At 39.0% G+C, this 25,650-nt stretch overlaps 4 non-coding genes across 4 annotated transcripts; all 4 read left to right on the top strand.

Annotated features, from left to right (window-relative positions):
• Nucleotides 1–12,965: 12,965 nt before the first annotated feature.
• trnat-agu (transfer RNA threonine (anticodon AGU)) lies at nucleotides 12,966–13,039 on the top strand. The gene has a single exon. It is a non-coding gene; the product is annotated as a tRNA-Thr (tRNA).
• Nucleotides 13,040–13,275: 236 nt separating this feature from the next.
• trnar-ucu (transfer RNA arginine (anticodon UCU)) lies at nucleotides 13,276–13,365 on the top strand. The gene is given in 2 exon segments: nucleotides 13,276–13,312; nucleotides 13,330–13,365. It is a non-coding gene; the product is annotated as a tRNA-Arg (tRNA).
• An 833-nt stretch (nucleotides 13,366–14,198) lies between these two features.
• Nucleotides 14,199–14,288, top strand: trnar-ucu (transfer RNA arginine (anticodon UCU)). Its single transcript is given in 2 exon segments — nucleotides 14,199–14,235; nucleotides 14,253–14,288. It is a non-coding gene; the product is annotated as a tRNA-Arg (tRNA).
• A 2,631-nt stretch (nucleotides 14,289–16,919) lies between these two features.
• On the top strand, nucleotides 16,920–17,009 carry trnar-ucu (transfer RNA arginine (anticodon UCU)). Its single transcript is given in 2 exon segments — nucleotides 16,920–16,956; nucleotides 16,974–17,009. It is a non-coding gene; the product is annotated as a tRNA-Arg (tRNA).
• Nucleotides 17,010–25,650: the final 8,641 nt, after the last annotated feature.

Here is a 25,650-nt window from a genome sequence, read left to right as displayed (position 1 = left end):
AATTTCTCATACATTTAATTTTTACTCTGGTATAAGCAGAGTTGTTGAGGCACAGCATTTTCTAATATCTTGAACAGAAATGTCAGGCTTGAGATGGGTCTGTAATTGACAGTACACCAGGACCAAGATTTAGTTTCTTAATTGAAGGTTTTATAACTGCAAATTAAAGGGATTTGGGTACATGGCCTTAGGTAAGGGATGAATTTACTATTGTTAAAAGAGGTCTGATTATAATTGGGAGTAATTCTGTCAGTATTTTAAAGGGAATTGGGTCGAGTGTACAGGCTGTATTATAAAAAATTTATTATAAAAATATTACTGGTTAAGGTAGTAGGGATCTGGGGTTGAGAATCTGCCTGGCATACCTGACTTAGGTTGTATATTTAACAGTCTAAATTTAAATTTATTTGTGGAAGTTACTGGTACTGGTAAGAATTGATATGTAAGTTTCCTTTTTTCCCCCCAAGACTGTTAAAACCAATTTTCTATTCTCAATATATGCTCGATACTGCAGGGTTTGTTTAAATGTGAGCAAGTGATACTAATATTACTTTTTTAAAACAAGCAGAGAAAGGGAAGAACAAATGGTTTGAATATAGTAAATAATCACTTACCTGACAGATCTCAGGCAGCACAGGTGTAGCCTTTCTCGGTGGTAGAGGACAGAATGTCAAACCTGCGCGAAGAGTCAGCTGAATGGCTTGCTTCCTCGATCCTGTCGTCTGTTTTCTTCCAAACGGTGTCTGGAATTTAGTGTACTAGAGGTCTTCCAGGCCACAGGTACCGCAGCATTACTCTTTGGGCCCGATATTAATAATAGGTGCCTTTCTCACACTTTTCTACATCTGTTGAAGAAAAAATTAAGAAAAATCTCATTAACTTGTTTACTGTAAATGCAGTGTCTTGTCTGCTAATGATACTGAACATGTATACATCACTCTGTATTTAAAAGTAAAAATTAATTAGAACATTTTTGTGTACGATGTAAGCTAATTACAAATAATGCTAATGGGTACAATACACACAGTGCAGCATACGGAATGATGAAGCATCTGGTGCTAAGGTAGTGGTATGGGGGCCCCAAATGAAAATCTGCTTAGGGCCCCATAAAGTCTTGGGCTGGCCCTGGTCATGCTGATGCTCCCAGTGCCTCTCCATGGCCACCATATTCCTCGAAAGTAAACAGAAGTTAGTTAGTGAGATAATGTCTTAAAAGCTGTGAGGGAGAAAGGAGGTGTAGTGTGGAGTGGAAGCAACATTTCCTTGTTTCCATACATGTCGAAGAAGCTGGTTGAGAGGAGGAAAACGTTCTGATTGGCGAAACAGCTGCTGCGTGACAAGAAAGTGAGGTTTCCTTTAGTCTTTCCTGCAGCGCTCCAGTTTGCGTGGAAGAGGAGAAACAAAGTTTGACGTCACAACAGAAGCTGTCAAGTTCATCAAGAAGCAAGTTACTGATGGAGAATAAACTATAAAACATCCACTAGCACAAGGAGACTGAGAGGTATGATTGGTCTGGATAGCTTTGTGTAGCTGTTTAGGCTATAACCTAGTAGAAGTCTCAGACATTCCACTGACCCAAGTTAAGTTCTCTTCTTTTTTTTCTTCCTTTTTTCTTTTTGTTGTTAGTTTTGTGGACATGAATTTAACAAGAAGAGAATCCTCAGCTGGCTACTGGAGACATTTTTCTGTTCATGTTCTATCCTCTGCTGTGGAGAAAAGATTTTTGTTGGCCTGTTTGGCTATGCTGGTTCTATTTAGAATTACAGGTATCCTAATAATGTTCACTGGTACAAAAGCAGTAGCCTATATTTTGAAATTAGGAAGGTCAGATGGCATGGAACGATTGCTATGCCAATCTTTTATTTCAGTTTTGTTATCTTATCATATGAATGGCAAATAGTGCTAATGTTAATGTTCCTGGAATATTAATAGTTCTTATGGAGTTCTTATTTTGGTCCATAGGAGGTTGAACTTTGCTGAGAGAGTATAAGGATAGTAATGGTAGAGTTATTTATATAGAAGCCAATATAAATTGGGGGGGGGGGGGTAAATAACACTGTGTAATATCTATGCTCCTAACATGGAGGACCCATCTTTCTTTCATGGAGTTAATAAATTGGGAAATGCCCAAGGACAAATGCTTTTGGCAGGAGACTTCAATTAGGTCTTAAATGGGATATTAGATAAAAGTAAATAATCAGGTACCTCAACGCCGAAGGATAGAGCTGCCATTCACATGCTGATGGTGGACAATGACCTGATTCAATCCTAGAAACCAGGAATGCACATTTTACTACCATTGCCATAATTCCTACCCAAGACTTGACCTTGATTTTAATCTCCCAGAGTCTAACCAATAATATCACTGATAGCACTATCAACGCTATTTCCCTGTCGGACCATGCACCTGTTTAGCTTTGTGTGAATATACATTCAGACAGGCTTAGAAGAGGTAGATGGAGAATGAATACATCTCTACTACAGATGTCTGAAAACCTGTATTAGACCTGATCAATATTTAGCACTAAATGAAGCCACCCCCGCAGTTTATATGTACATAGCCCTAGATTATCAGGCAGAGGAGGTGGAGTATGCATAATCTACCAGAAAACGCTTGATATTCAAAAACACTGTATCAAATTCACTTTGTTTGAGATTCTCTACATTAATATATCAAATCCAGCCACAAATAAAAATGCATTCACACTATTATTTGTAGGCCTTCAGCACCACATTCTGAATTTTTAAAAGAATTGAGTGATTTTGCTGCAGACTTGGCAGTGTGCAACAACAAAGTTATAATAGTAGGAGACTTTAATATTCATTTTGAAAAAGCAGACAATCCATTAACAAAGGCCCTTGCATCGATATTAGATAACTGTAACTGGACCCACACATTACTGTAATCATACCCTAGATTTAGTCCTGACCCTGGGTGTTAGCATTAAGCTTAGTAACATCAGACCATTATCTAATCTCCTATGAGCTACATCTTAGGCAAAATGTTAATTTGGCCCCTTGCCACTTTTTAAAGCATGCAAAAACCCAATGACCACTGTACAGTTTACGGAAAACCTCCCAGACCTACCGACCTTAGCTTACACTCCGTTAGATTAAACATAGCTAGATAGATTAACAAACGGTCTATAAAATACCCTTCAATTAACCGTAGACAAGGTGGCTCCGCCCGCACAGTGGTACAGTGATCAAACTCGTACCTTAAAACAAACAGCGCAGAAACTACAGCAAAAATGGCGGACGACCCAAGTGTCCCAAGATTCCAGCTTCTTTAACCAGTAATGTTTTTATGGACTATTTTAATAATAAAATAGAAAGCATTAAACAACAAATCCAACACTCCTTATTAAATCAAACATTTGACCTTAAATCAAAATTGCCTGGTACAGCTGCTTTAGAACATAACTTGGTTGTAGAATAAAGGCTGGAAGCCTTCTACCCACTTCCACAGCCAGAACTAAAAAAAGATTTCCTCAGCAAATTGCACAACCTGTACACTTGACCCAATTCCCTCTAAAATACTATACGAAATACTCCCAATTTTAATCAGACCTCTTTTAACAATAGTAAATTCATCCCTTAGCTTAGGGCATGTACCCAGAACCCTTAAATTAGCAGTCATGAAACCTTTAATTAAGAAACCAAATCTCCTAGTCCATCCATGAATAAGAAATTCCTATCTGGATTCAGACCCCATCATAGCACAGAGACAGCCCTAATGAAGATTACAAAGATCTCTTTCTTGCCTCTGATCAAGGCTACGTATTCTTTATTAGCCCTACTAGACCGCAGTGCAGCCTTTGATACAATAGGTCACACTATTCTACTAGAAAGATTAGAGAAAATGGTTGGAATCACAGGAACAGCCCTACCGTGGTTCAAATCATATCTAACTGAACACCATCAGTTTATAAAGATAAAAGATTTATCATCAAATTACACAAGTAAGATATGGAGTTCCACAATACTCTATTTTAGGACTGCTATTATTTACATTATACATGTTACCACTAGGCAGTTATAATTTCCATTGCCATTGCCAATGACACACAGCTCTATATATCAGCCCAACATGTTGATAAATTTAGATTAAAGAAAATGGAGGACTGTGTAAAGGATATAAAACTCTGGATGTCACATAACTTCTTTCTTCTTAACAGTAACAAAACAAAACTTTTCCTTTTAGGTCCAAAAGACACTAGAAATAAACTTTTTATTTAGACTTAATGTTAGATAAGCTGATTTTTCCATTATCCCTGGTCCAGCAACTAAAAATCTTTTGACTGAATAAAGATTTGAATAAAGTAAACCATCACTTACCTGACTGGTGTGACTGGGTAAGGTCTTGGTGTAGCACCTTCTCAATGTTTCCGGAGAGCACAACAGGTTCCAGGCAGCAGAGGTGAAGCCTTTCTCTGTGATAGAGGACCGGACATCATACCCAATTTCATCACTTTAACTGGTGGTACTATTTCCACATATTTCTCAGACTAGGAGAAGCTGCATTTGCAAACACTAGTAAATGAAACTTCACAGAAATGAATCGGGCTGTCTTACTAATGAGCTAAAAAACACAGTCACTTAAAATCCAAGCACATTTGAGTTTGAGAACCTTGAGTTTGGAAAGCTCAGTCAACTTAGTTTGATATTGGATCATTAGATATTCACTTTGCCCCTCCTCTCACTCACAAACAAATCCCTTAAAACCTCAAACATGACTAAAAAAAAAACAATGGAGAACAAAGAAACTACACTCATTATATTTCCTCAACATTTCCAGTCTTTCCATTTGGACAAGGATATTTAATCAGAATAGCCAGAATTCCTGCAACAGGTGCTGTTGATGCTAAAAGACAAAATGTGCGGAAATCAAAAACTCTCAGAGATAAAGAGCTGCTGGTGTTACTTAAAGACAAACAAACCTACTGAAGAACAGAGAAGAAATTAAAATCAATGACAAACCTTAACTTCTTCAACAAACAGATTTTTTTTGCACTTTAGAGGTTCTAAACATGCATGTAGTGCATTTTCATAATGAATAAATCACTACTGTGACACTGCCTATTTTAACCATTTTTAATGTAATATAGTTCCAGTTAAACATCCATAAAGCATATAAATCCAAAATCAGCTGTAGTGTAGAGAGACATCTGAAATATACTACTACCCTTAGAATAGCCAGATCACAATTTACAAAACAAGTACTTAAGAGAACCTGCAGATTTCTTGTGGACTGCTCACTAGTGCTTGAAGGTAGGTAAAATTTTGTCTGTACTCACCCTCTTATTAACGGTACTTACTTGAAGTCCATAGAACCAACCCAAAACATAGGAATTGGAAAGCTCTCACAAAGTGGTTTGTATTTCAGACATCCTTCTTTCTGATAACAGTTTATAATCCTGGGTGTTTCCTTGTGAAAGGAAAGTCTGAACCATGGAAATCCCTGGTTTGAGTTACTGAGAGTCAATTCAGGAGTTACATTTGTCTTCTGTGTGTAAAGTCTATCCCAGTGTCCATAAGAAGAGCAAGTTAGTTGTAAGGACTGCAAATAGAGAAACAAACAAACAGAAAACAAGACAAAAGTGAATCTTTCTGCAAAAACAGAACAGAACAAAACCTCATGAAGCCACATCTAAACCACCTTGCTGCTTCATAGTTCCCTCCCTTTTGGCTTGTAACCTGGCCTACTTCCAATATACTGCCACATAGTGGATGGAGTAGGAATTACCATGAAAAAAGGTCACAACACTGGAGTCAAACGAGTGTCAGCTATGGCTTCAAGTAGGCCTAAGTTTTAGGATTTTTTTTTATGCCAATATAGAAAATAGACAATAGGCAAGTGGTTTAAAGATCCAACCACAACAGGCCCAATAAGACCTAAAGAACCAGCACAACAGGCCCAATGATAATGATAATTACAAATCAATACACATAACCAATCATCAAATTTATTGCATTTTCAACTAAAAAAAAAAAAACATTCTGTTAATAGACATCTCATATGAAGACTTTTGTATCCTTTGAAAAGAACAAAATCTGGCATGTGTGACTGTCTCCTATAAATACTTATAAATAAATGAATACATTGTAAGGTGAATGCTGTGCCAAGCTCTCACAAAGTGGTTTGTATTCCAGACATCCTTCTTTCTGATAACAGTTTATAATCTTGGGTGTTTCCTTGTGAGAGGAAAGTCTAAACCATGGAAATCCCTGGTTTGAGTTGCTGAGAGTCAATTCAGGAGTGATACATTTGTCTTCTGTGTGTAAAGTTTATCCCAATGTCCATAAGAAGAGCAAGTTAGTTGTAAGGACTGCAAATAGAGAAACAAACAAACAGAAAACAAGACAAAAGTGAAGCTTTCTGCAAAAACAGAACAGCACAAAACCTCATGAATAAAACATACACAAAGCTTGACTGAATATAGAAAGAATTAAATGATAGTAAACTTACAGTGAGTGTTAGAACCTATAGTTCCACCAGTAAGGATCTTCATTACAGTGAGGCCTGAAGTGAGCCACATCTAAACCACCTTGCTGCTTCATAGTTCCCTCCCTTTTGGCTTGTAACCTGGCCTACTTCCAATATACTGCCACATAGTGGATGGAGTAGGAATTACCATGAAAAAAGGTCACAACACTGGAGTCACACGAGTGTCAGCTATGGCTTCAAGTAGGCCTAAGTTTTAGGTCCTGCACAATTGTTTCTTATTTTAGTGACAAATAAATAGCAGTTTAATACATTTATAACTATTTTACAAAGTTAGTGAGATAATGTTTACATCAATCCTGATGCTTTAAATCTCTCCCACATGGTGAGGTATACGGTTTATTTATTTAACAATGGTATCGGATCGGTACTGTGTATCGATCAATAAGTTTATGTATTGGTATCGATTATGTATGGTGTATCTGTAAATGTAACATATAGGAAACAGCATATGACAGCATTATTGTAAGGCATTTCTGGCAACTTCACTGGTTAATAGAATATGCCTACATTGATAAATCCCCTTAAGTTGCACCCTGATTGGTGAATGTTTAGCAAGTCAAATGTATGCTTGAATGTGATTGGCTAATACCAACCACAATAATTGACATATCAAGTCCTCTGGTCAGACTATTATAGAACAGGCTAAAGATGCAGCATGTAAAATTGCAGGTTGACTGGATGAATGGTTTCTAAGAGTTATGTACTATTGGCCTCGCTTTCTTGTGACAAATGTCCACCAAACTTGACATACCCCCTCAAAATAATGTGCAGAACAGATTTTGTTAAAATGGGCTTGTTCAAAGTCAAAGTGTTCAAAAGGTACAAGTTATTCCTTATAATTATTATTAATTATAAATATTGCAGGTATTTTGCTACCAGATGTGTGAGGATTGGCAAAAAAATTCTTGAAGTAGAAAGGATCAAGAAATTACCCCCCCCCCCCCCCCCCCAAAAAAAAAAAAAAAAGAATTTTGTGTGTAGGACACAGATGCTACAGACCAGATGCTATTGAATAAAAAACGCTTAATGCTTTGTTGTAACGCCACCATCAGGCCAGTGAATGTCATTTTTCTTGAAGCTGCTGTAACTTTGTTGTGTCCATATGCAATGTGTTTAATGCATATATTAAACAAATTCGTTGTTACGGATTTAGGACACTGGGGGCACTAGTGGACTGTTTGAGGTAAGAGAAAGAAGAGAGGAAAGGAGGAGAAGAATAAACAAAATAGTAAGCTCTCTGTTCCATAATCGTGTGTGGTTAATGTCTGACTCTGAACGACAAGCAACACAACAAAGTGGCGACGAGAGAAGGAGTGAAGATACAGACATGGCTCTGCTCTCCTTGCAACCTCCTGCTGTGTTCCTGGACTGCCCAGGCAACCCGACAATTCCATTTGCTACTTGGAAAATGCTATTCGATAACTATCTGCTTGCTGTCGGGGGAGGCGAGTTTCCTGCCGAGAGGAAGAGAGCCTTGCTTATTCACTGCTTGGGAACGGAGGGTAACCGAATCTACAGCACCTTACCACTCGAAAAAGATGACTATGAGGGCTCAGTAAAGGCTTTGGAGAAGCACTTCAGTCCAAAACTAAACATTGTCGCAGAAAGATACCGCTTTAGGCAAAGAGCACAAGCTGTAGGTGAGTCAATTGATCACTATGTCGCAGCATTGCGTGAACTGGTAAAAAAATGTCAGTTTGGAGCTATGGAGGATGAGATGCTTCGGGATCAAATTGTAGAGAAAACAAACAGTTCCCGCATCCGTGAAAGACTTTTAATGGAAGAAGGTTTGACACTGGATAAAACTCTGGATGTAGCCAGGCGTACTGAAGCCGCTATAGCTGTTAGCGATTTCTGTGACTGATACAAAGCCCGTTGCTGCTGTGCAAGTGCAAAAGAAGGCCCGTAACCCAAAAAAAAACCTGCTCGTAAAACTGATGGTGCGACGTCATGCTACCGGTGTGGTGCTGCTGAGCACAAAGCAAATGACAAGTCGTGCCCTGCAACAAACTCTAAATGCAAGTCATGTGGAAAATTGGGACACTTCTCAAGAGTATGCAAGTCCTCTCGAAAGCCAGTTAATGAAGTGACTGTGCCTGAAATGTGTGTTTTAAGTGTTGAAAATAATTTCACTGTTGATGCAATTAAACTAATGTGCCCTGTTACCATCACTCTACCAAATACTACTGCTGCATGTAATGTAAAATTGCTAGTTGATACAGGATCTGGCGTTTCTATACTGCCTAATAGTATTTACAATGCTAATTTTAGCTCAGTTAAACTGCATAATCCAAAAGTGCAGCTTGTGACGTATTCTAAGGAAAAACTGAATGTGATAGGATGTCTTAGAGCTGACGTTACTCACAATGGTAGTACTGCCTCTACTGACTTTTACATAGTGAAGACAGGGACACCTGTACTGGGCATGGACCTGGTTACTGCTCTCCAGCTGCAGATTAAAGGAGGACAGTGTCTAACACAGGCGTCGGAAATCTGTGCAACGCTCCACCAAGCCAAAGCTCCATCTACTCACTTTGAACATGATGGTGGGTCACCTGCCACGTTCGGATGTGCGAGAAACTTCGTGCACAAAGTGAAGCTCCGGCCTGATGTGAAGCCTGTACGACAGAACCTCCGACACTTACCTCTCTCAGTTCGCGATGCTGTCTCCGAGGAACTCAAGGACCTGGAAAAACACGGCATAATTGAGAAAATTGATGCGTCTGAATGGGTCTCTCCAATTGTGGTCACCAAAAAAGAGAACTGGTGGCATACGCATGTGTGTTGACCTGAGGGAACTTAACAAGGCTGTGATTAGGGATAGCCATCCATTGCCACTGATTGAGGACATTCTGTCAGAACTGCGTGGCGCCGTGATGTTCTCAACTCTGGATTTGAAATCTGCTTACCATCAACTGACGCTGCATGAAGAGAGTAGGGGGCTCACTGCTTTCATTACACATGAAGGACTGTACCGGTACTGCAGAGTCCCATATGGACTGTGTTCAGCCCCAGCAGCTTTCCAAAAGATGATGATGCAGATTCTCAGTGGCATGAAGGGGGTGCAATGCTACCTTGATGACGTCATTACATATGGATCGTCAGAGGCGGAGCATGACGCCAACCTGAGTGCGGTGTTGCGCAAAATCAACGATGCTGGACTGAAGCTCAATGTTAACAAATGCCAACTCCGGCAAACCACACTAAGCTTCCTTGGTCAAAAGATTGGACCAGAGGGTCTGCTGCCAGATGACTCTCACGTTGCTGCTATTCTGAATGCACCGTCCCCTTCCGATCCTGCAACCTTGCGCTCTTTCCTTGGCCTGAGTGCATGGTACAGCAAGTTTGTGCCAAATTACGCAACTGTCGTTGAGCCCATGAGAGCTCTTCTTTGAAAAGATTGTTCATTTCACTGGAACAAGACAGCTCAAGCAGCATTTAAGCAAGTCAAGCAGTTGATTGTGCATAGCACTGCACTGGTGATGTTTGACCCCAGTAAGTCAACCATTGTTTCAACAGATGCCTCAGACTATGGGGTAGGTGCAGTCTTGACTCAGATGGACAGTAACAGGGCAGAGGAGACTGTTGCTTTTGCATCTCGCAGTCTTTCTGAGGCAGAGAGGAAATACTCTATAGTCGAGAAGGAAGCGCTAGCTTGCATCTGGGCTGCCGAGAAATGGCGGACATGGCTGTGGGGAAGGAGATTCCTGTTACGCACTGATCACCAAGCACTTACCACGCTGCTGACTACCAAAGGCAATAACCGTGCTGGTCTCCGCATTACCCGATGGTCTGCTCGTCTCCTAGAGTTTGACTACGACGTTGAATACAGAACAGGGTCCCTGAACCATGTTGCTGACTGCCTGTCGAGACTCCCACTGCCTGAAACTGACACTGCATACGCAGAAGAGATTGAGTCAGTGGCTGCCATACTCACTGACCTGAGTGCTGTGTCTGAGGAAGACTTCCGTTCAGAATGTAATGACTGTCCAGTGCTCACTAAACTCCGTGCACAGATACAGAGAGGCTGGCCATCACGGAAGTCTACACTCGATCTTAACATACAGCCATACTTTCCAATTCGCCATGAACTTGCTGTCATGAATGAATGCATAGTCAGAGGGTCTCACAGATTACTTGTGCCAGAGTCATTGCAGAAAAGACTCATTGTGCTAGCCCATGAAACCCACCAGGGTATTGTGCGTACCAAACAACGCCTTAGAGAGTTGTACTGGTGGCCCAAAATGGACTCTCAGATAGAAATATGCATTAAGAACTGCTCAACCTGCCAACAGAATGACAAGACAACTGTCACCCATGATGCTCCACTGCAACCAGTTCCCCTACCAGCTGCTGCTTGGGAAAAGGTGTCCGTAGACATCATAGGCCCATTTGAGAAAGCTCCTCCTGATTGTAGATTTGCCATATCACTGGTAGATTACTTTAGTAAATGGCCTGAAGTAGCGTTTGCTCACCGCGTTGACACAGCTACTATTATACAGTTCCTGACTGCCCTTTTCTCTCGAGAAGGAATCCCAAAGACGCTGATAAGTGACAATGGTCCTCAATTTCTCTTGTTTGCTGACTTTCTCAAAGAGAGTGGAATACAACACCTGAGATCTTCAGTGTACTACCCAAGAGCTAATGGAGAAGTTGAGAGATTCAACAGAAGTGTTAAGGACTGCTTACAGACTGCATCCATTCAAGGAGAACCCTGGAAGTCATTCCTGAGAACTTACCTGAGGGACTACAGAGCAACTCCTCATTCAACCACTGGAGTATCCCCATCAGAACTGCTCCATGGCCGGCGAATGAGAACAAAGCTACAGGTGATCGATATGCCTGCCCCACTAACAGAGAAGAAAGCGATGCGAGAAAGAGTGGGGAGTAAACAACAGAAAATGAAAGCGTACACCGATCAGCAAAGACATGCCAAGTCTTCCAACTTCCGGCCTGGTGACAAAGTGAGGGTGAGGAAACCATGGAAAGTGAAGAAAGGAGAACTGAAGTTTTCTAAACCTAGAACTATCGTGACAAAGAAAGGACCGGATACATACTTGTTGGATGATGGAAGAACCTGGAACTCCTCACATCTGTCCGTACTTCCCAACTTGAGCACAGATGTGGATTCTGATAGGGCAATGGACTGTACTGATACAGGGACTGACCAAATAACTAACTCTGACTCGGTTAGCCAGTCCAGACCTGTCAGAATTAGAAATGCACCTAGCTGGACTAAAGATTTTGTTATGGAATGATCATAAAATGTGATTTACAATATTCAGGTTTTAGTTAAAGCATTACTGTTACATTAATAATACTGTCAGGTTCTTCTGAGTTACAAGAAGGTATTCTTTGTTCAAGAGGGAAGATGTTGTGTCCATATGCAATGTGTTTAATGCATATATTAAACAAATTCGTTGTTACAGATTTAGGACACTGGGGAACACTAGTGGACTGTTTGAGGTAAGAGAAAGAAGAGAGGAAAGGAGGGGAAGAATAAACAAAATAGTAAGCTCTCTTTTCCATAATCGTGTGTGGTTAATGTCTGACTCTGAACGACAAGTCAACACAACAAGCGCCTGTCTAGTAAACAGGAGATCCTGGCTTGGAATCCCAGCGGTGCCTTTTCCTTGGGTAATCTTTAATCAGTAACTGCTACAATGAGTAAATCAACCCAATCAAACAATTTTTTATTGGTGTCAGACTATGACTAACAGTATGCAGAGCTTTGGTGTGTGCTTTGACTTGCAGATAATCATCAGACCACTGGGATTTACATATGCATAGTAAATTTATTATTTGCCTCAAATATTAGCAGCACTACTGTTATTTTATAGGAAGGTTGGCCAAGGAACCAACTTCTTCGCCTGGGCTCTGTGGCGCAATGGATAGCGCATTGGACTTCTAGATAAATAGCTGGAGCAATTCAAAGGTTGTGGGTTTGAGTCCCACCAGAGTGTTTCCTCTTCTTTATAGCTCTGTCTACTACCTTTTTGTACTTTTATTTGCAAGATTTTCTCTAGTCTTTTTACCTAATTAATAGCAATTTCAAACTTTCAGAAATATTCTGTTTGATGTTGGGGTATTGGAACATATTTGTGCTGCAGAAGATTCTGCATGTATTTGTGAAAAGTGAGATGAAGCAGTTTGAAATGTAGCCTTTTCTGAATCAGAATGATGTTTGCTGATCCATTAAAAGATGTTTAAACGGAACCTGAAGGGTAAACAAAAGATGCTAAGTTTTGTGTGTACATTCTGCGTGACAAGGTCTAGTACTCTGTACATGTATATGATAGGTTTAAGCAACTGAGACAAGCTTTCAGAGTTGATGTTATTTGTTTCTGGAAAATGAAGGGAAGTTGTTTTTGCTGTCTGTGTAAAGTTTGTATGCAAGAGAATGTTTTTGAGTTTGCCTGAAGCTACATTGTATTGATATAGAAAACCAGTCATGTAGGGTGCTGTGGCTTAGTTGGTTATAGCGCCTGTCTAGTAAACAGGAGATCCTGGGTTCGAATCCCAGCGGTGCCTTTTCCTTGGGTAATCTTTAATCAGTAACTGCTACAATGAGTAAATCAACCCTTTTTTTATTGGCGTCAGACTATGACTAACAGTATGCAGAGCTTTGGTGTGTGCTTAGACTTGCAGATAATCATCAGACCACTGGGATTTACATATGCATAGTAAATTTATTATTTGCCTCAAATATTAGCAGCACTACTGTTATTTTATAGGAAGGTTGGCCAAGGAACCCGTTTTTTCACCTGGGCTCTGTGGCGCAATGGATAGCGCATTGGACTTCTAGATAAATAGCTGGAGCAATTCAAAGGTTGTGGGTTCGAGTCCCACCAGAGTCGAGAGTGTTTCCTCTTCTTTATAGCTCTGTCTACTACCTTTTTGTACTTTTATTTGCAAGATTTTCTCTAGTCTTTTTACCTAATTAATAGCAATTTCAAACTTTAAGAAATATTCTGTTTGATGTTGGGGTATTGGAACATATTTGTGCTGCAGAAGATTCTGCATGTATTTGTGAAAAGTGAGATGAAGCAGTTTGAAATGTTGGATTTTAGCCTTTTCTGAATCAGAATGATGTTTACTGATCCATTAAAAGATGTTTAAACGGAACCTGAAGGGTAAACAAAAGATGCTAAGTTTTGTGTGTACATTCTGCGTGACAAGGTCTAGTACTCTGTACATGTATATGATAGGTTTAAGCAATTGAGACAAGCTTTCAGAGTTGATGTTATTTGTTTCTGGAAAATGCAGAGGTTCCTAATCAGGGAAGTTGTTTTTGCTGTCTGTGTGAAGTTTGTATGCAAGAGAATGTTTTTGAGTTTGCCTGAAGCTACATTGTATTGATATAGAAAACCAGTCATGTAGGGCGCCGTGGCTTAGTTGGTTATAGCGCCTGTCTAGTAAACAGGAGATCCTGGGTTCGAATCCCAGCAGTGCCTTTTCCTTGGGTAATCTTTAATCAGTAACTGCTACAATGAGTAAATCAACCCTTTTTTTATTGGCGTCAGACTATGACTAACAGTATGCAGAGCTTTGGTGTGTGCTTAGACTTGCAGATAATCATCAGACCACTGGGATTTACATATGCATAGTAAATTTATTATTTGCCTCAAATATTAGCAGCACTACTGTTATTTTATAGGAAGGTTGGCCAAGGAACCCGTTTCTTCACCTGGGCTCTGTGGCGCAATGGATAGCGCATTGGACTTCTAGATAAATAGCTGGAGCAATTCAAAGGTTGTGGGTTCGAGTCCCACCAGAGTCGAGAGTGTTTCCTCTTCTTTAAAGCTCTGTCTACTACCTTTTTGTACTTTTATTTGCAAGATTTTCTGTAGTCTTTTTACCTAATTAATAGCAATTTCAAACTTTCAGAAATATTCTGTTTGATGTTGGGGTATTGGAACATATTTGTGCTGCAGAAGATTCTGCATGTATTTGTGAAAAGTGAGATGAAGCAGTTTGAAATGTTGGATTTTAGCCTTTTCTGAGTCAGAATGATGTTTACTGATCCATTAAAAGATGTTTAAACGGAACCTGAAGGGTAAACAAAAGATGCTAAGTTTTGTGTGTACATTCTGCGTGACAAGCTTTCAGAGTTGATGTTATTTGTTTCTGGAAAATGCAGAGGTTCCTAATCAGGGAAGTTGTTTTTGCTGTCTGTGTAAAGTTTGTATGCAAGAGAATGTTTTTGAGTTTGCCTGAAGCTATATTGTGTTGATATAGAAAACCAGTCAGGTAGGGTGCCGTGGCTTAGTTGGTTATAGCGCCTGTCTAGTAAAAAGGAGATCCTGGGTTGGAATCCCAGCGGTGCCTTTTCCTTGGGTAATCTTTAATCAGTAACTGCTACAATGAGTAAATCAACCCTTTTTTTATTGGCGTCAGACTATGACTAACAGTATGCAGAGCTTTGGTGTGTGCTTAGACTTGCAGATAATCATCAGACCACTGGGATTTACATATGCATAGTAAATTTATTATTTGCCTCAAATATTAGCAGCACTACTGTTATTTTATAGGAAGGTTGGCCAAGGAACCAGTTTCTTCACATGTGCTCTGTGTAGCAGTGGATAGCGCATTGGACTTCTAGATAAATAGCTGGAGCAATTCAAAGGTTGTGGGTTCGAGTCCCACCAGAGTCGAGAGTGTTTCTTCTTCTTTATAGCTCTGTCTACTACCTTTTTGTACTTTTATTTGCAAGATTTTCTCTAGTCTTTTTACCTAATTAATAGCAATTTCAAACTTTCAGAAATATTCTGTTTGATGTTGGGGTATTGGAACATATTTGTGCTGCAGAAGATTCTGCATGTATTTGTGAAAAGTGAGATGAAGCAGTTTGAAATGTTGGATTTTAGCCTTTTCTGAATCAGAATGATGTTTACTGATCCATTAAAAGATGTTTAAACGGAACCTGAAGGGTAAACAAAAGATGCTAAGTTTTGTGTGTACATTCTGCGTGACAAGGTCTAGTACTCTGTACATGTATATGATAGGTTTAAGCAATTGAGACAAGCTTTCAGAGTTGATGTTATTTGTTTCTGGAAAATGCAGAGGTTCCTAATCAGGGAAGTTGTTTTTGCTGTCTGTGTAAAGTTTGTATGCAAGAGAATGTTTTTGAGTTTGCCTGAAGCTATATTGTGTTGATATAGAAAACCAGTCAGTTAGGGTGCCGTGTCTTAGTTGGTTATAGCGCCTGTCTAGTAAACAGTAGATCCTGGGTTGGAATCCCAGCGGTGCCTTTTCCTTGGGTAATCTTTAATCAGTAACTGCTACAATGAGTAAATCAACCCTTTTTTTATTGGAGTCAGACTATGGCTAACAGTATGCAGAGCTTTGGTGTGTGCTTAGACTTGCAGATAATCATCAGACCACTGGGATTTACATATGCATAGTAAATTTATTATTTGCCTCAAATATTAGCAGCACTACTGTTATTTTATAGGAAGGTTGGCCAAGGAACCAGTTTCTTCACCTGGACTCAGTGTTGTAATGGGTAGCGCATTGGCCTTCTAGATGCATAGCTGGAGCAATTCAAAGGTTGTGGGTTCGAGCCTCACCAGAGTCGGGAGTGTTTCTTCTTCTTTATAGCACTGTCTACTACCATTTTGTACTTTTATTTGCAAGATTTTCTCTAGTCTTTTTTACCTAATTAATAGCAATTTCAAACTTTCAGAAATATTCTGTTTGATGTTGGGGTCTTGGAACATATTTGTGCTGCAGAAGATTCTGCATGTATTTGTGAAAAGTGAGATGAAGCAGTTTGAAATGTTGGATTTTAGCCTTTTCTGAATCAGAATGATGTTTACTGATCCATTAAAAGATGTTTAAACGGAACCTGAAGGGTAAACAAAAGATGCTAAGTTTTGTGTGTACATTCTGCGTGACAAGGTCTAGTACTCTGTACATGTATATGATAGGTTTAAGCAATTGAGACAAGCTTTCAGAGTTGATGTTATTTGTTTCTGGAAAATGCAGAGGTTCCTAATCAGGGAAGTTGTTTTTGCTGTCTGTGTGAAGTTTGTATGCAAGAGAATGTTTTTGAGTTTGCCTGAAGCTACATTGTATTGATATAGAAAACCAGTCATGTAGGGCGCCGTGGCTTAGTTGGTTATAGCGCCTGTCTAGTAAACAGGAGATCCTGGGTTCGAATCCCAGCAGTGCCTTTTCCTTGGGTAATCTTTAATCAGTAACTGCTACAATGAGTAAATCAACCCTTTTTTTATTGGCGTCAGACTATGACTAACAGTATGCAGAGCTTTGGTGTGTGCTTAGACTTGCAGATAATCATCAGACCACTGGGATTTACATATGCATAGTAAATTTATTATTTGCCTCAAATATTAGCAGCACTACTGTTATTTTATAGGAAGGTTGGCCAAGGAACCAGTTTCTTCACCTGGGCTCTGTGGCGCAATGGATAGCGCATTGGACTTCTAGATAAATAGCTGGAGCAATTCAAAGGTTGTGGGTTCGAGTCCCACCAGAGTCGAGAGTGTTTCCTCTTCTTTAAAGCTCTGTCTACTACCTTTTTGTACTTTTATTTGCAAGATTTTCTGTAGTCTTTTTACCTAATTAATAGCAATTTCAAACTTTCAGAAATATTCTGTTTGATGTTGGGGTATTGGAACATATTTGTGCTGCAGAAGATTCTGCATGTATTTGTGAAAAGTGAGATGAAGCAGTTTGAAATGTTGGATTTTAGCCTTTTCTGAGTCAGAATGATGTTTACTGATCCATTAAAAGATGTTTAAACGGAACCTGAAGGGTAAACAAAAGATGCTAAGTTTTGTGTGTACATTCTGCGTGACAAGCTTTCAGAGTTGATGTTATTTGTTTCTGGAAAATGCAGAGGTTCCTAATCAGGGAAGTTGTTTTTGCTGTCTATGTGAAGTTTGTATGCAAGAGAATGTTTTTGAGTTTGCCTGAAGCTATATTGTGTTGATATAGAAAAGCAGTCAGGTAGGGTGCCGTGGCTTAGTTGGTTATAGCGCCTGTCTAGTAAACAGGAGATCCTGGCTTGGAATCCCAGCGGTGCCTTTTCCTTGGGTAATCTTTAATCAGTAACTGCTACAATGAGTAAATCAACCCTTTTTTTATTGGTGTCAGACTATGACTAACAGTATGCAGAGCTTTGGTGTGTGCAGTGGATAGCGCATTGGACTTCTAGATAAATAGCTGGAGCAATTCAAAGGTTGTGGGTTTGAGTCCCACCAGAGTCAAGAGTGTTTCCTCTTCTTTATAGCTCTGTCTACTACCTTTTTGTACTTTTATTTGCAAGATTTTCTCTAGTCTTTTTACCTAATTAATAGCAATTTCAAACTTTAAGAAATATTCTGTTTGATGTTGGGGTCTTGGAACATATTTGTGCTGCAGAAGATTCTGCATGTATTTGTGAAAAGTGAGATGAAGCAGTTTGAAATGTTGGATTTTAGCCTTTTCTGAATCAGAATGATGTTTGCTGATCCATTAAAAGATGTTTAAACAGAACCTGAAGGGTAAACAAAAGATGCTAAGTTTTGTGTGTACATTCTGCGTGACAAGGTCTAGTACTCTGTACATGTATATGATAGGTTTAAGCAATTGAGACAAGCTTTCAGAGTTGATGTTATTTGTTTCTGGAAAATGCAGAGGTTCCTAATCAGGGAAGTTGTTTTTGCTGTCTGTGTAAAGTTTGTATGCAAGAGAATGTTTTTGAGTTTGCCTGAAGCTATATTGTGTTGATATAGAAAACCAGTCAGGTAGGGTGCCGTGGCTTAGTTGGTTATAGCGCCTGTCTAGTAAAAAGGAGATCCTGGGTTGGAATCCCAGCGGTGCCTTTTCCTTGGGTAATCTTTAATCAGTAACTGCTACAATGAGTAAATCAACCCTTTTTTTATTGGCGTCAGACTATGACTAACAGTATGCAGAGCTTTGGTGTGTGCTTAGACTTGCAGATAATCATCAGACCACTGGGATTTACATATGCATAGTAAATTTATTATTTGCCTCAAATATTAGCAGCACTACTGTTATTTTATAGGAAGGTTGGCCAAGGAACCAGTTTCTTCACATGTGCTCTGTGTAGCAGTGGATAGCGCATTGGACTTCTAGATAAATAGCTGGAGCAATTCAAAGGTTGTGGGTTCGAGTCCCACCAGAGTCGAGAGTGTTTCCTCTTCTTTATAGCTCTGTCTACTACCTTTTTGTACTTTTATTTGCAAGATTTTCTCTAGTCTTTTTACCTAATTAATAGCAATTTCAAACTTTCAGAAATATTCTGTTTGATGTTGGGGTATTGGAACATATTTGTGCTGCAGAAGATTCTGCATGTATTTGTGAAAAGTGAGATGAAGCAGTTTGAAATGTTGGATTTTAGCCTTTTCTGAATCAGAATGATGTTTGCTGATCCATTAAAAGATGTTTAAAATGAACCTGATGGGTAAACAAAAGATGCTAAGTTTTGTGTGTACATTCTGTGTGACAAGGTCTAGTACTCTGTACATGTATATGATAGGTTTAAGCAATTGAGACAAGCTTTCAGAGTTGATGTTATTTGTTTCTGGAAAATGCAGAGGTTCCTAATCAGGGAAGTTGTTTTTGCTGTCTGTGTGAAGTTTGTATGCAAGAGAATGTTTTTGAGTTTGCCTGAAGCTATATTGTATTGATTTTGAAGACCAGTCAGGTAGGGTGCCGTGGCTTAGTTGGTTATAGCGCCTGTCTAGTAAAGAGGAGATCCTGGGTTCAAATCCCAGCGGTGCCTTTACCTTGGGTAATCTTTATTCAGTAACTGCTACAATGAGTAAATCAACCCTTTTTTTATTGGAGTCAGACTATGACTAACAGTATGCAGAGCTTTGGTGTGTGCTTAGACTTGCAGATAATCATCAGACCACTGGGATTTACATATGCATAGTAAATTCATTATTTGCCTCAAATATTAGCAGCACTACTGTTATTTTATAGGAAGGTTGGCCAAGGAACCAGTTTCTTCACCTGGCCTCTGTGGCGCAATGGATAGTGCGTTGGACTTTTAGATGCATAGTTGAAGCAATGCAACGGTTACGGATTCGAGTCCCACCAGAGTCAGGAGTGTTTCCTCTTCTTTATAGCCCTGCCTACAACCTTTTTGTACTTTTATTTGCAAGATTTTCTCTAGTCTTTTTACCTAATTAATAGCAATTTCAAACTTTCAGAAATATTCTGTTTGATGTTGGGGTATTGGAACATATTTGTGCTGCAGAAGATTCTGCATGTATTTGTGAAAAGTGAGATGAAGCAGTTTGAAATGTTGGATTTTAGCCTTTTCTGAATCAGAATGATGTTTGCTGATCCATTAAAAGATGTTTAAACGGAACCTGAAGGGTAAACAAAAGATGCTAAGTTTTGTGTGTACATTCTGTGTGACAAGGTCTAGTACTATGTACATGTATATGATAGGTTTAAGCAATTGAGACAAGCTTTCAGAGTTGATGTTATTTGTTTCTGGAAAATGCAGAGGTTCCTAATCAGGGAAGTTGTTTTTGCTGTCTGTGTGAAGTTTGTATGGAAGAGAATGTTTTTGAGTTTGCCTCAAGCTATATTGTATTGATATAGAAAAACAGTCAGGTAGGGCGCCGTGGCTTAGTTGGTTATAGAGCCTGTCTAGTAAATAGGAGATCCTGGGTTTGAATCCCAGCGGTGCTTTTTCCTTGGGTAATCTTTAATCAGTAACTGCTACAATGAGTAAATCAACCCTTTTTTTATTGGTGTCAGACTATGACTAACAGTATGCAGAGCTTTGGTGTGTGCAGTGGATAGCGCATTGGACTTCTAGATAAATAGCTGGAGCAATTCAAAGGTTGTGGGTTTGAGTCCCACCAGAGTCAAGAGTGTTTCCTCTTCTTTATAGCTCTGTCTACTACCTTTTTGTACTTTTATTTGCAAGATTTTCTCTAGTCTTTTTACCTAATTAATAGCAATTTCAAACTTTAAGAAATATTCTGTTTGATGTTGGGGTCTTGGAACATATTTGTGCTGCAGACGATTCTGCATGTATTTGTGAAAAGTGAGATGAAGCAGTTTGAAATGTTGGATTTTAGCCTTTTCTGAATCAGAATGATGTTTGCTGATCCATTAAAAGATGTTTAAACAGAACCTGAAGGGTAAACAAAAGATGCTAAGTTTTGTGTGTACATTCTGCGTGACAAGGTCTAGTACTCTGTACATGTATATGATAGGTTTAAGCAATTGAGACAAGCTTTCAGAGTTGATGTTATTTGTTTCTGGAAAATGCAGAGGTTCCTAATCAGGGAAGTTGTTTTTGCTGTCTGTGTAAAGTTTGTATGCAAGAGAATGTTTTTGAGTTTGCCTGAAGCTATATTGTGTTGATATAGAAAACCAGTCAGGTAGGGTGCCGTGGCTTAGTTGGTTATAGCGCCTGTCTAGTAAAAAGGAGATCCTGGGTTGGAATCCCAGCGGTGCCTTTTCCTTGGGTAATCTTTAATCAGTAACTGCTACAATGAGTAAATCAACCCTTTTTTTATTGGCGTCAGACTATGACTAACAGTATGCAGAGCTTTGGTGTGTGCTTAGACTTGCAGATAATCATCAGACCACTGGGATTTACATATGCATAGTAAATTTATTATTTGCCTCAAATATTAGCAGCACTACTGTTATTTTATAGGAAGGTTGGCCAAGGAACCAGTTTCTTCACATGTGCTCTGTGTAGCAGTGGATAGCGCATTGGACTTCTAGATAAATAGCTGGAGCAATTCAAAGGTTGTGGGTTCGAGTCCCACCAGAGTCGAGAGTGTTTCCTCTTCTTTATAGCTCTGTCTACTACCTTTTTGTACTTTTATTTGCAAGATTTTCTCTAGTCTTTTTACCTAATTAATAGCAATTTCAAACTTTCAGAAATATTCTGTTTGATGTTGGGGTATTGGAACATATTTGTGCTGCAGAAGATTCTGCATGTATTTGTGAAAAGTGAGATGAAGCAGTTTGAAATGTTGGATTTTAGCCTTTTCTGAATCAGAATGATGTTTGCTGATCCATTAAAAGATGTTTAAAATGAACCTGATGGGTAAACAAAAGATGCTAAGTTTTGTGTGTACATTCTGTGTGACAAGGTCTAGTACTCTGTACATGTATATGATAGGTTTAAGCAATTGAGACAAGCTTTCAGAGTTGATGTTATTTGTTTCTGGAAAATGCAGAGGTTCCTAATCAGGGAAGTTGTTTTTGCTGTCTGTGTGAAGTTTGTATGCAAGAGAATGTTTTTGAGTTTGCCTGAAGCTATATTGTATTGATTTTGAAGACCAGTCAGGTAGGGTGCCGTGGCTTAGTTGGTTATAGCGCCTGTCTAGTAAAGAGGAGATCCTGGGTTCAAATCCCAGCGGTGCCTTTACCTTGGGTAATCTTTATTCAGTAACTGCTACAATGAGTAAATCAACCCTTTTTTTATTGGAGTCAGACTATGACTAACAGTATGCAGAGCTTTGGTGTGTGCTTAGACTTGCAGATAATCATCAGACCACTGGGATTTACATATGCATAGTAAATTCATTATTTGCCTCAAATATTAGCAGCACTACTGTTATTTTATAGGAAGGTTGGCCAAGGAACCAGTTTCTTCACCTGGCCTCTGTGGCGCAATGGATAGTGCGTTGGACTTTTAGATGCATAGTTGAAGCAATGCAACGGTTACGGATTCGAGTCCCACCAGAGTCAGGAGTGTTTCCTCTTCTTTATAGCCCTGCCTACAACCTTTTTGTACTTTTATTTGCAAGATTTTCTCTAGTCTTTTTACCTAATTAATAGCAATTTCAAACTTTCAGAAATATTCTGTTTGATGTTGGGGTATTGGAACATATTTGTGCTGCAGAAGATTCTGCATGTATTTGTGAAAAGTGAGATGAAGCAGTTTGAAATGTTGGATTTTAGCCTTTTCTGAATCAGAATGATGTTTGCTGATCCATTAAAAGATGTTTAAACGGAACCTGAAGGGTAAACAAAAGATGCTAAGTTTTGTGTGTACATTCTGTGTGACAAGGTCTAGTACTATGTACATGTATATGATAGGTTTAAGCAATTGAGACAAGCTTTCAGAGTTGATGTTATTTGTTTCTGGAAAATGCAGAGGTTCCTAATCAGGGAAGTTGTTTTTGCTGTCTGTGTGAAGTTTGTATGGAAGAGAATGTTTTTGAGTTTGCCTCAAGCTATATTGTATTGATATAGAAAAACAGTCAGGTAGGGCGCCGTGGCTTAGTTGGTTATAGAGCCTGTCTAGTAAATAGGAGATCCTGGGTTTGAATCCCAGCGGTGCTTTTTCCTTGGGTAATCTTTAATCAGTAACTGCTACAATAAGTAAATCAACACTTTTTTTTATTGACGTCAGACTATGACTAACAGTATGCAGAGCATTGGTGTTTGCTTAGACCTGCAGATAATCATCAGACCACTGGGATTTACATATGCATAGTAAATTCATTATTTGCCTCAAATATTAGCAGCACTACTGTTATTTTATAGGAAGGTTGGCCAAGGAACCCATTTCATAAACTGGCCTCTGTGATGCAATGGATAGCACATTGGACTTCTAAATGACTAGCTGGAGCAATTCAAAGGTTGTGGGTTTGAGTCCCACCAGAGTCGAGAGTGTTTCCTCTTCTTTATAGCTCTGTCTACTACCTTTTTGTACTTTTATTTGCAAGATTTGGTCTAGTCTTTTTACCTAATTAATAGCAATTTCAAACTTTCAGAAATATTCTGTTTGATGTTGGGGTATTGGAACATATTTGTGCTGCAGAAGATTCTGCATGTATTTGTGAAAAGTGAGATGAAGCAGTTTGAAATTTTGGATTTTAGCCTTTTCTGAATCAGAATGATGTTTGCTGATCCATTAAAAGATGTTTAAATGGAACCTGAAGGGTAAACAAAAGATGCTAAGCTTTTGTGTGTACATTCTGTGTGACCAGGTCTCCTACACTGTACATGTATATGTACATGTGATGTTTTTTGTTTCTGGAAAATGCAGAGGTTCCCATTCAGGGAAGTTGTTTTTTCTGTCTGTGTGAAGTTTGTATGCAAGAGAATGTTTTTGAATTTGCCTGAAGCTATATTGTATTGATATAGATTACCTTTCAGGTAGGGCGCAGTGGTTTAGTTGGTTGTAGTGCCTGTCTAGTACACAGGAGATCCTGGGTTTGAATCCCAGCAGTGCATTTTCCTTGGGTAATCTTTAATCAGTAACTGCTACAATGAGTAAATCAACCCTTTTTTATTGGCGTCAGACTATGACTAACAGTATGCAGAGCTTTGGTGTGTGCTTAGTCTTGCAGATAATCATAGACGTTCAAAAATCAATTTTAACAACCCAATCAGAATCAACAGCGCTTCGTGATGTCCGAGTACTAGCAACTTATATATATATAATATTGCCGTTAAGTAAATTCTACTCAGCTAATTTTATTATTAAAGCAATATTTGTGTTACATACAATTAATAAAAACATTAAAAACTCGATTTGATTTTAAACTACATATATTCTTATTTTATTATGTGTTGGTAACTTTTAATTATTTAGTAAATATTAATGAACCCCAGTCCCACTTTTTACAGTGCATTGCTTCTCAGTAAGTCCTCTTCATGTCCACATCAGAAACAACTGAGTTTCCATATATATATATATATATATATATATATATATATATATATATATATATATATATATATATATATTGATAGATATAATATAAATATTGAATTTGGGGTTTCATTAGTTGTCAGTTATAACCATCAAAATTAAAATAAATAAACACTTGAAATATATCAGTCTGTGTGTAATGAATTAATATAATATACAAGTTTACCTTTTTGAATGGAATTGAAATAAATCATCTTTTTCAAAATATTCTAATTTTATGACCAGCACCTGTACATGACTCAACTGAAGATGTTCAGAAATCAGGTTCTGAATCTTCTTGTTGTGCTTCTTGATTCAGACTGCCTTCAGAACACCCACTGCTCCTGATTCAGTCCCAGAGACGAGCTTCATTGGTGGAGAGACATCTCTGCTGTTCCATGGCCTCAGTATGGATCACTTTCCGGTCCTCTGGTCCTAGGCTGGTAAATCAAGCAGTGTCTATGGGAGGAGATCCGCTGTCCAACAGAGTGTGGAAGTTCTGGTCTGTATCACTGAGGCCACCGGAACAAGCTTCACCCTCCATATTGAACTGGACACCAGTGGAGAGCTGATGCCTGAGGTGAAGAACATTCAACCACTGCACTTTTTTCAGGGTTGTCTGAGAGTAACCTACTTTCAAACCTACCAAGCGTTTCACTTAACTTACACAATAAGTCCAAATATTTGTGGACAACCTTTCTAAACAATGCTTTCAGCTACTTTATGTTGCACCCATTGCTGACACAGATGTGCAAATGCACACACACACAGCTTGTCTAGCCCCTGTAGGTTAGATTGAGCTGTGGAGCAGTGGAACTGTGTTTTCTGAAATGATGGATGGTGCTCCATACAAAATTTTAGAGATGGGTTGGAGAGTTGGGGATGATTAGGTGGGGTGATCAACCAATATACTGACCTCACTAAAGCTGTTGTCGCAGAATGCAATCAAATCCACCAGGTAACCATAATTGGTTCATATCTGGTTTAAAAAAATAATTGTTTAAATAACAGGAAAATAGGAACCTTGGCATCGCTGTCCAGACCTTCAGCTCCTTATGGATGATGAGTACCACAATCTGCTCCTCAATGGTTGTTTTACCAACAGCAAGATTTATTTGGGAACATCTCCTACAGAAATGGTACATTTATCTTCTGAGGTATATTTTTATGAAATTTAGATAAATATTTTTAAATGTACATAATGATTAAATATTCATATTTTAGTTTCAGGGTTTGAGAAATCGTTTGTCTGCAGGTCAGGGCGGCCTCATTACTATGCTCCTCCCTCATTGAATACACTTCTCCTGACAGATCAGCAGCATTCATACATGACTCAACTGAAGATGTTCAGAAATCAGGTTCTGAATCACACTTGATTTAGACTTCCGTTAGTCCACCCACTATTTCTGACTCAGTCCGAGACAAGCTCCACTGGTGGAGGGACCTCTGTGCTGGTCCATGGCCTCTTCAGCCTTTACTGAGAGAC

Source organism: Salminus brasiliensis, chromosome 4 (assembly GCF_030463535.1).
Source record: "Salminus brasiliensis chromosome 4, fSalBra1.hap2, whole genome shotgun sequence".
In the NCBI taxonomy this organism is placed as follows: Eukaryota; Metazoa; Chordata; class Actinopteri; order Characiformes; family Bryconidae; genus Salminus; species Salminus brasiliensis.
Note: the sequence above shows the minus strand (reverse complement) of the source record. Positions and strands in the feature narration are given on the sequence as shown.